At 38.4% G+C, this 9,431-nt stretch overlaps 1 long non-coding RNA gene across 1 annotated transcript in view; it reads left to right on the plus strand.

The window, feature by feature from the left end:
- The first annotated feature begins 7,469 nt into the window (after positions 1 to 7,469).
- The window catches only part of LOC141512999 (uncharacterized), a 29,617-nt gene continuing 27,655 nt past the window's right edge, over positions 7,470 to 9,431 (plus strand). Inside the window, exons 1-2 of the long non-coding RNA XR_012475658.1 lie at positions 7,470 to 7,809; positions 9,000 to 9,070. This is a non-coding gene — a long non-coding RNA (uncharacterized LOC141512999). The remainder of the gene's footprint in view (positions 7,810 to 8,999; positions 9,071 to 9,431) is intronic.

Below are 9,431 nucleotides of genomic sequence, written 5' to 3' on the forward strand. Positions count from 1 at the left end.
TAAAGATGATACTCTATCTGTGACATGTAAGATCAGAGGAGAATTGGATAAGGTGGAAGTGGATGGAGAGATTAGATGACTTCTCAGCTCCTCTTGGACTGAGAATTCCTCATGGGACTTGTTTATATGCTGTGAAATGCCGAACATTCTCAGAATAACAGCCCATGCTCATCTTTAGTGAACATAGGATCCAGGGTCAATCAAGTGTGACATTGTATCAGCTCCACCTTTTTCCCTAACATCTTTACACAGATGAATAAATGATTGAATTAAAAAGCATTTTAAGGTTTCTATACATCCTGCCTTTGAAACCAATAAACATTGGTTTATATAGGAATTTTTATATAGGTTTATATAGGAATATTTTTATTTTAACATTTTTTCCTTTTGTTCTTCCAGATTGTCCTTCTCTTCTGTGTATTGGCATTCCCATGCCTTTGTTCTCTCTTTTTTATCTTTTATGACATTTGCCACTGTGGACTGGAATTTTTTTTCCAATTGTGTTGATCATTGCTGCTCTTCAGGCCAAAAATCTTGCTTTGACAATTTTATTTCTCTATTCAACCATACATCAAACCTGTTGTGCTTCCATATTCTCATGAGAAGCAGCTGGCTTCTCTGCCTCATCAAGTATTGATGCATTTTCCTTTATCTTATAATATTTTCAAAATTTCTGGATTGTAGATGATCTGAAGGTGATCTTCCCTTATTACTATCTTCCATACAGGTTCTTGTACTCAAGGCTGTTAACCTAATCTTCTTCTTCCTGATATCTTTGATAATTTCTGTCTTTGCTTCAGAAGCACCACTGTTGGCACATTGAATAGACCAACATGCCTAGACTCTGGGATGTTTAAGTTCAAATCTGACCTCGGATCACTAGCTGAGTGACCCAGGGGAAATTAGTTAACTTCTGTTGACCAGTTTGTTCCACATAAAATGGAATTGATAATGGTACTTTTTCCTATGGCTGTTGTAAGTATTAAAGGAGATAATATTTGCAAGGACCTTCAGTACAGTGCCTATTACAGGTGCTCTACAAAGGTTTATTCCCTTATATTTCCCTATCACTCACTTTTTTTTTTTAGTTTTTGCAAGGCAATGCGGTTAAGTGGCTTGCCCAAGGCCACACAGCTAGGTCATTATTAAGTGTTTGAGACTGGAATTGAACCCAGGTACTCCTGACTCCAAGGCCAGTGCTTTATCCACTGCGCCACCTAGCCGCCCTATCACTCACTTTCTAACTCCATCCTCTTTGAAGGTGGCTGGAGGGAGATGTAATGCTTCATGAATAAATTAATGATTAGTGATTAGCCATCTCTACTCTTAGTTTGTTGTGTTGTTAACTTGTTAAGATTCTTAGTGTCTCAGACCCTGGAGAGAACTGAAATTGCTTTATCTCTTATACACAATTATGCTTTTGGACAAGGTATGAGAGAAGTTTGGAGTTTAGGAGAAAGTGTCATAGTCTTCATCTTATGGATCATGTGACTTGAAGCCAATCTATTAAGCTCTTACTAAGTATAAAACACCAGGTCAAGTTTTGGAAGACAGTATAAGATAATCTCTGCTCCTGAGGAGTTCATATTCGAATGGGGTGGTGGTGTTTGTCCTTCGTTCTCAAAGAGGGCCAAAATGATATCACTCTGTTAGAGTCAAGTTACAGTGTGTTCAACTGTGACTGATCAGATGAATATGTGCTCAGAAGGCTCTATCACAGTTCAGGCCAAAACAGGGGTGGATTCTCTAAATTTGTACATCTTACATCCTACTTAGAAGGGTGTAGTCACAAGGCAGAAGGAAAGGTCTAGTGGTCTTTAGTTGTACAGTAAAGCAAATAATGCATCTTTAGTATCATTTCCACTGATAAAACTGTATCTTTTTCTGACATTGATCCATTTGACAGTACCAAAGACTTTGGTAGTGAGAAATTTCTTGGGCAGCTAAATTGTGCAATGGTTAGAGCACTGACTCTGGAGTAAGGAGGACCTTAGTTCAAATTTGGCCTCAGATATTTGATAGTTACTACTGTGTGACCTTGGGCAAGTCACTTAAAAGACCTAAAAAAAAGAAGTCCCATAGAAGGGCAGCAGAAAGCCTGAGGAATTGGGGGGGCAGGCTATTAATCTTGATGTATTTGAGTCTCAAATGTCAGAGCCAAGTTTCTTCCTTTTCTTTCTTCTTCAAAGGGAGGTGGCAGACATTTATTATATGCCTACTATGTGCTAAGAATCTGTTCTGATCCTCAGTGCAATCCTGGGAGGGAGGTACATTTTTACAGAGAGGGAAACTAAGGTAAAGAGAGATCAACTAATTTGCTCCAGGCAAAACTGTTAGTGCTTGGGGTTGAATTTGAACTCAGGCCTACCTGACTCCAGTGTCCTATCCACTGAGCCACCCTCCTGCCTTCCTGAGTCACCCTCCAGCTTTCTGGACTCCACAGTCATGGGACATGCCCTACTCCCCCCATTCCCCAAGTCTGGAGCCCTGGAAAATCACCACGATTTACCTGTAGATGACTTTGTATTTTCTCATTTCAAACAAATTTAGAAAAAAGAATTTTTAGAACTGGGAGAAATCACAGATGCATTGTTTGAAGGGACCTAAGAGACCATATAGTCCACCCTACTCATTTTACAATTGAGGAAATTGAGGACCCAAGAGGATGAGTGACTTGGCCAAGGTCACACAGGTGGTGGTAAATGCCATAGTTAAGATCTGAGCCTGAATCATGTCTCTGGAGCTGGCATTCCCTACATCACATCATAATACTCAAAACTTTGATCAATCGATCAAAAAGTGTTTATTCAACAAAGCCCTTCTATGTCCTTGGAACTGAAGAAACAAATACAAAAGTGAGCTAGTCTTTGAACTTAAGAACGAATCATTTTACACAGGAGGAAGTTAAGGTTCAGAGACTTCTTGGAGTTGACAGTTAACTGGAGGCAGATTTGAGACCAGAACCTGAGTCTCTAAGTCTCTAAGCCAGTGAACTGATCAGTTTTGTACTCCAGATGTGGTTCTTCAATCAAGCAAATGAACAAATGAGTTTATTCTCATAATCTTAGTAATATAATTATTATAATATGATAACAATGTTACAGTATCATTATATTATAATTATATTAATATATGCTTGTAATATTATAGTATGATAAAATTACAATTCATTAATAATAATTATAGAGTAATTATTTTTATTAAGCATCTACTGTGCCAGTCACAGGGAACACAAAGGGGAAAAATGAAACAGTCTGATCTCAAAGAGCTGACATTCTTTTGGGCAGAAATAACATTTACCCACCTAAATAAATATAAAATTTCACAAAATGGGTATAACATAATCTGTGTGAATGGAGAGAGAGAGAGAGAGAGAGAGAGAGAGAGAGAGAGAGAGAGAGAGACATATTGATCACTGAGGAAAGACCTTCTGTAGGAGCTAAGGCTTGAGCTGAGCTTTGAAGATCATGAGAAATTCCAAAAAGCAGAGGTGAATGGGCAGAGTTGGGAGATAGATTTTGATTTGGGAGGAGCAGCCAGAAAACCATTGTGGTTGGCTAAATGGGAATAATTGTAATAAGGCTAGAAATATTAGCTAGAGCCAGATTGGGAATGATCTTAAATGCCAAAAGAAGGTTTTTTCCTACTTTAATATTGATAGTATTTTATTTTTTCTCCAATTATCTGTAAAGATTGTTTTCAACATCCGTTTTTATAAGATTTTATCCCTCCCTTTCCTCCCCTTTCCCCAAGACTGCAAGCAATACTGGCACAATCATATTGGACATATTTCCATATTATTCACAACAGGTTTAAAAAAATTTTAACTAATAAAAATTATTTGGGGCTTCTCCCATTATTTGGGGTTTTTATGCAGAGAGACTTTATTTTTGTATATGTCCACATATAATTATGCACATATATAGTCAAAGATATGTCTATGTGTACACACAATTCATGTTCATATGAACAAAGACATATCTTTGACTGTATATCCCCCCAATCTAATACATAGTAGGTACTTAATAAATTGTGGATTGATTGATAATCGACTTTCAATACCTTGACCTGGTAGCTTGAGCCCTTAAAATTAATCATTGTTGCCGCCTACTGGCCAAATAAGGAAGAACACCCTAGTCCAAGTGAGGTCCCAGAGAATGCAAGAACCACTAAGTGGAAGGGAAAGTATGTCTTCCCTATGGCCTTGCCCAGATAACTTGTTTCCCAGACAAGCTCAACACTGGTATGAGAGAAGGCTAGCTTCAAATAGACTGAAGATCGAAGTCTCATATCTCTCTTTTGGAAAAACTAACCTAAGGGTTATAAAACCTGGGATCAATTTTTTGGACAAGCTACTTCAACTCTCGTAATGTCAGTTTTTGTATCTATAAATCAGGAGGGTTGGACCTCATGAAGCTCCATTCCAGCTCTAATATTCTAGTGCCTATAAGATATTGAAGCCCCATCCCTGTTCTGTCTAAGGTAGAGGCTACAGAGGCTGTCAGAGCCATAAGTAGGGTTTTTGTATCAGAGGCAAAAGGAAAGAAAGATAATGATCAGTTCAGGAGAGAGACATGACACAGAGACACAAGGAACACTCAAAGAGGAGCTCCTCTGCTTTACAGATCATCCAGTCGCCTCCAATCCAATACAATAATAATCTATTAAGTTCTTACTATTGGGTGGGGGGACTCTGTGGTGGGAGACAGAGACTCACAGACAAAAAGAAAAATAGTCCCTGCCTTCAGAGACTTTTTTATTCTGCTGGTCTAAGGGTTCTTAACTTGCTTTGTGTCACAGACACTTTGGTCAGTGTGATGAAATCTATGGATCTCTTCTCAGAATGCTATTATTAAATGCATAAAATTAAATACATGAGTTTACAAAAGAAACCAGTCACTGAAATGAAGTTTTAAAATATTTTCTTTGAAAAATTCATAGACTGTAAGTGTCAACTACCAGATGCAACACTCCTTTTCGGTACATTCTACTTTTGAGGCAAACTTCCCTGACCTCCATTCCCTGAACTTAGTATTCTATTCTGTTTTTATGCCCTTTTACACAATGATCCCTACCTCTTAGAATCCCTAGCATCTATTAGCACTTAGTTCATATGTTATCTCCTAAGGGTGGCGCATATTCATCAAATAGGAATATAAAAAAGGTAAATTGGGGAGGATAGGACTCTCTAAGTAAGGAATATTAATTTGAATTTATTTTTGAAAATATATATTTTGATCATTTTATTTCAATATAATTGCTTTCCTTTGTGACTCCATGTATAGACTTTTGAGATTTAGCTTCATTATTCTTTTTTTAATTTTTATTAAAGATATTATTTGAGTTTTACAGTTTTCCCCCAATCTTGCTTCCCTCCCCCCACCCCCACCCCACAGATAGCACTCCGTCAGTCTTTACTTTGTTTCCATGTTGTACCTCGATCCAAATTGGGTGTGATGAGAGAGAAATCATATCCTTAAAGAGAATGGAATTCTCAGAGATAACCAGATCAAACCTAGTATCATTATTCTTTTAAAAAATTTTTTCCTAAATGTATGGCAATGGGGTTAAGTGACTTACCCAAGGTCACACAACTAGGCAATTAAGTGTCTGAGGTTGGATTTGAACTCAGGTCTTCCTTATTCCAAGGCTGGTGCCACTGCACCACCTAGCTGCCCCTAGTATCATTATTCTGCAAAAGGTTCATCAGTCCCAAAGGGGTCCATGACATATATTAAAATGTTCAAAACTCCAGGACATAGGGTGATTAGAAAAGTCTTCCCCTAGGAGGTGGCACATGAACTAAGTGCCAATAGATGTTAGGGGTTTTAAGAGGTGGGGGTCACTGTGTAAAAAGACATAGAAGCAGGAGAATAGAAGGCTAAGTTCAGGGAGTGGAGGTCAGGGCAGTTGAATGTACCAAAAAGGAGTAACATCAACTAAGCCTGGAAAGGTAGGTTAGCACCAAATAGTGTAGAGTTTAAAATATTTATGTTTTATTTTATTTATGTTTATTATTCTAGAGACCATAAGAGTTCACTAAAGACTCTTGATCAAGAACAGTCATGATTAAATTTATGTTTTCTAAAGGTTACTTGGCAGATTGTACAGGATGGTCCAGGAGGAAAAAGGCTAAAAAACAAGGTGCAAATAGGAGACTGCAGCAATTCCAGGCAAGAAGGAAGTAAGGAAGCATTTACAAAATGCCTATTTTGTATGATACTTTATGAATATTATCTCATTCAATCCTAGGAGGTAGGGGCAATTATTACCCTCATTTTACAGATGGGGAAACTGAAGCCAACAGAGCTTAAGTAACTTGTCCAAGGTCATTCAGTAGGAAATATCTGAGGTTGCATTTAAGTTTATATCTTCCAGGCTCAGGACTCTGTCCACTGTGGCACATGGCAGGCTTTGAGATGATGAAGGCCTGAACCATCATGGTGGACATATTGAGTGAATAGAAGGCAATGGTTCAATAAAAAAAAAAATCAAATAGCAAATGTTTATTTTTTTACATTTATATTTTGTCCAGGTACCTCTCTAATTGCTGAAGATACAAAGACAAATGTGAAACTAGACCCTACTCTTAAGAAGTTAAATGACACATTTGATAGAGCATAGGTATATCAGGAAGAATTGAGTTCAAATCCAACTACAAATACTTACTAGCTGTTTAAATTTGTGATCTTGGGCAAGTCATTTAACAACTTTCTGTTTCAGCTTCCTTATCTGTAAAATGAGAATACTAATAGCATCTGTCTCCCAAGGTTGCTAGGAGAATCAACAGAGGTAATATTTGCAGAAAACTACATATAAACACTACTTATTTTCATTATGTTTATCAAAGAAACAGCAGGGACACATAGAAGAACATGCAACATATACAAGGACTTGTGGGCATGTGTGCACATGTGTGTTCTATGTATACATGCCTAAATATGCATATCATGTGTGTATTGAGTATATGTGTGTTTGTCAGTGTATATATGTATAAATGTGCTATAATATTGAATATAAGATAGTTTTGGGAAGGAAGGCACAGGGAGCTGATAGGGAAGATTGAGGATGGTGGAAATCAAGAAGACTGTGTAAGAAGCAAATCTTTACTATGTCTTGAATGAAATCGAAGTGTGGAGGTGAGGAAGACAGGCTTTGCTAAGACAGAGACAGACATTATAGCATTATAGGCCCTGTCAGGTAGGTCAATACGTTGGGCCGTCAGGTTTGTGGAGAAAAGAAATTCTTAAAGACTGGAAAAGAAAGAAGGGGCTTGAAATGTTAAACAGAGGAATTTATATTTGGCCCCAAAGATAATATGGGTCCATGGGAGTTTATTGAATAGGGGTTTAATCTGGTCAGATGATTACTTTAGGAAAATTACTCTGACTTCTATGTGAAGAATGGATTAGAGCAGGGGAGAGACTTGAAGCAGGGAGACCTCATAGGAGGCTGTTGTGAAAGGGCAAGAAGTGATGAAGTCATGAAGATATATTGTGAAAGTATAATGCCAAGACTTAGCAACTTATTAGATCAACCATCAATCAGAAAGAGTTTATTAAGTGCTGATTATGAACCAAACACTAGGGTTCAAGTCCAAAGGCTTCTGAAAGAGCCCTCCTTGCCCTGTTACATTCTAACAGGGGGCTATAAGGAGAAAGTGATTGGATCCAGATATAGTTCAATACAAGGCTTTGGAAAAAGGACACTAGGAGTTGGAGGGAGCTCAAAATGACCCTTGAGCTATGTTTTAAAGGAAGAAAAAGACTGTGAGAAAGCAAAGGATTCCAGGTCTATGAAATCATCAAGGTAAGGGGGTGTCATGTGTTAAGAATAAAGAGGTCTGTCTGACTGGGTGTGGGGAGGAGAGTAATGTCCAGCAAGGTAAGCCATTGGGTTGAGGTTGTATAGGGCATTAAAAGCTAAAGAGAGTGGCTTACATTTGATCCTGGAGGCAACAGGGTTTATTGAGTTTATGGAGTTTATTGAGTAGGAAAGTCATGCAGTCAGACTGGCACTTAAAGGAAAATTGCTTTGAGAACAGTGTGGAGGATGAACAGGAATGAGGAGAGATTTGGGACTTGGGTGCCAATTAGGTTATTGCACTAGATCAGAGATGATGAGGGCCTGAATTAAGATGTGTGAGTAGAGAGAAAAGGTTAGATGTGAGAGATGTTGTGAAGGTAGAAAAGACAAGATTTGAGAACTGATTAGAAACAGGGAATGGGGAAAATCAAGGAATCAGGGGAACGTTGAATTCATGATCTTGAGAATCTAGAAGAATGGTGGTGCCTTTAACAGAAATAATGAATTTTGGAAGAGAGGGAAGTTTAGGGAGACAATGAGTTAAGTTTGGGGCATGTCAAGCTTAAGATAGACATCCAGGGTTGTTATATGTTCAAAAAGTAATTGGTGATGTGAAATGGAAGTTCAAAGAAGAGACTGGGGTTATACATGTAGATCTAGAGGGGACAGAAAGAACAGATAAAGACAGGACAGAAAGAGAAAAAGAAAGAGTCAGAGACAGAGATATAAGAGAGTGATGTAGAGTGAGGGAAAGGGAGAGAGACAGAGGGAGAAATAGAAATAGAGAGATAGAGGGGAAGAGAAAGGGAGGGAGGAGAGAGAAGAAGAGGACTAAGACAGAATGTTGGGGGTACAACAAGAGTATGGGGCCTGACTTGGATGGTTGAGCAAACAAAGGAGAATATGGGAATATTGCTATAGCAAATGAGGAAAATGGAAGAATCAAGGATGGTGCTTTGGTTGTATTTCTGGTTGACCAGAAGGATGGTGGGACTCAATAGAAATAGGGAAATTTGGAAGAAAATTGAGTTTGGGAGGCAGGGAGTTTCCATTTGGACATGTAGGATTTGAGATGCTTGCAGATGAAGTCTTGAGGTCAGGGACTGGTTCATTGTGTATCTCCAGAACAGAGCTTGTGGTAGACATTTAATAAAGACTTTATCAAATCAATGAATACATTAATTATCCAACAGGGAATTGGTAATTGGGATCTGGAATGCAGCTGGCCGGATAGGTGATTTGATTCTCATAATGACCCTATGAGGTAGGTGTTTTTATTATTCTTATTTTACAGATGAGGAAACTGAGATAGCCAGAGTTTAAGTGACTTGCCCAGTTAGTAAGCACCAACACCAGATCTAAACTGAGGTGTTCCTGACTTCAGGTCCATTAGCTGCCATGGTTGGAGAATATCCAGGAGTAACCCCTAGAGATGCTAAAACAATCCTAGGTAGTAAACTGTCAAAAACTGCAGAGAGATCAAGAAGAATGAGGATTGAGAAAGGGCCTTTGGGTTTGGCAACTAGAATGCAATTCCATTTAAGTGATGAAGTGAGGAACTGGATTGCAAGGGATTGAGAAATAAGGAGGAGGAGAAGAAGAAGCTAGAGAAGCTGGGGTGGTCT

Source organism: Macrotis lagotis, chromosome 2 (genome assembly GCF_037893015.1).
Source record: "Macrotis lagotis isolate mMagLag1 chromosome 2, bilby.v1.9.chrom.fasta, whole genome shotgun sequence".
NCBI classification, from domain to species: domain Eukaryota; kingdom Metazoa; phylum Chordata; class Mammalia; order Peramelemorphia; family Peramelidae; genus Macrotis; species Macrotis lagotis.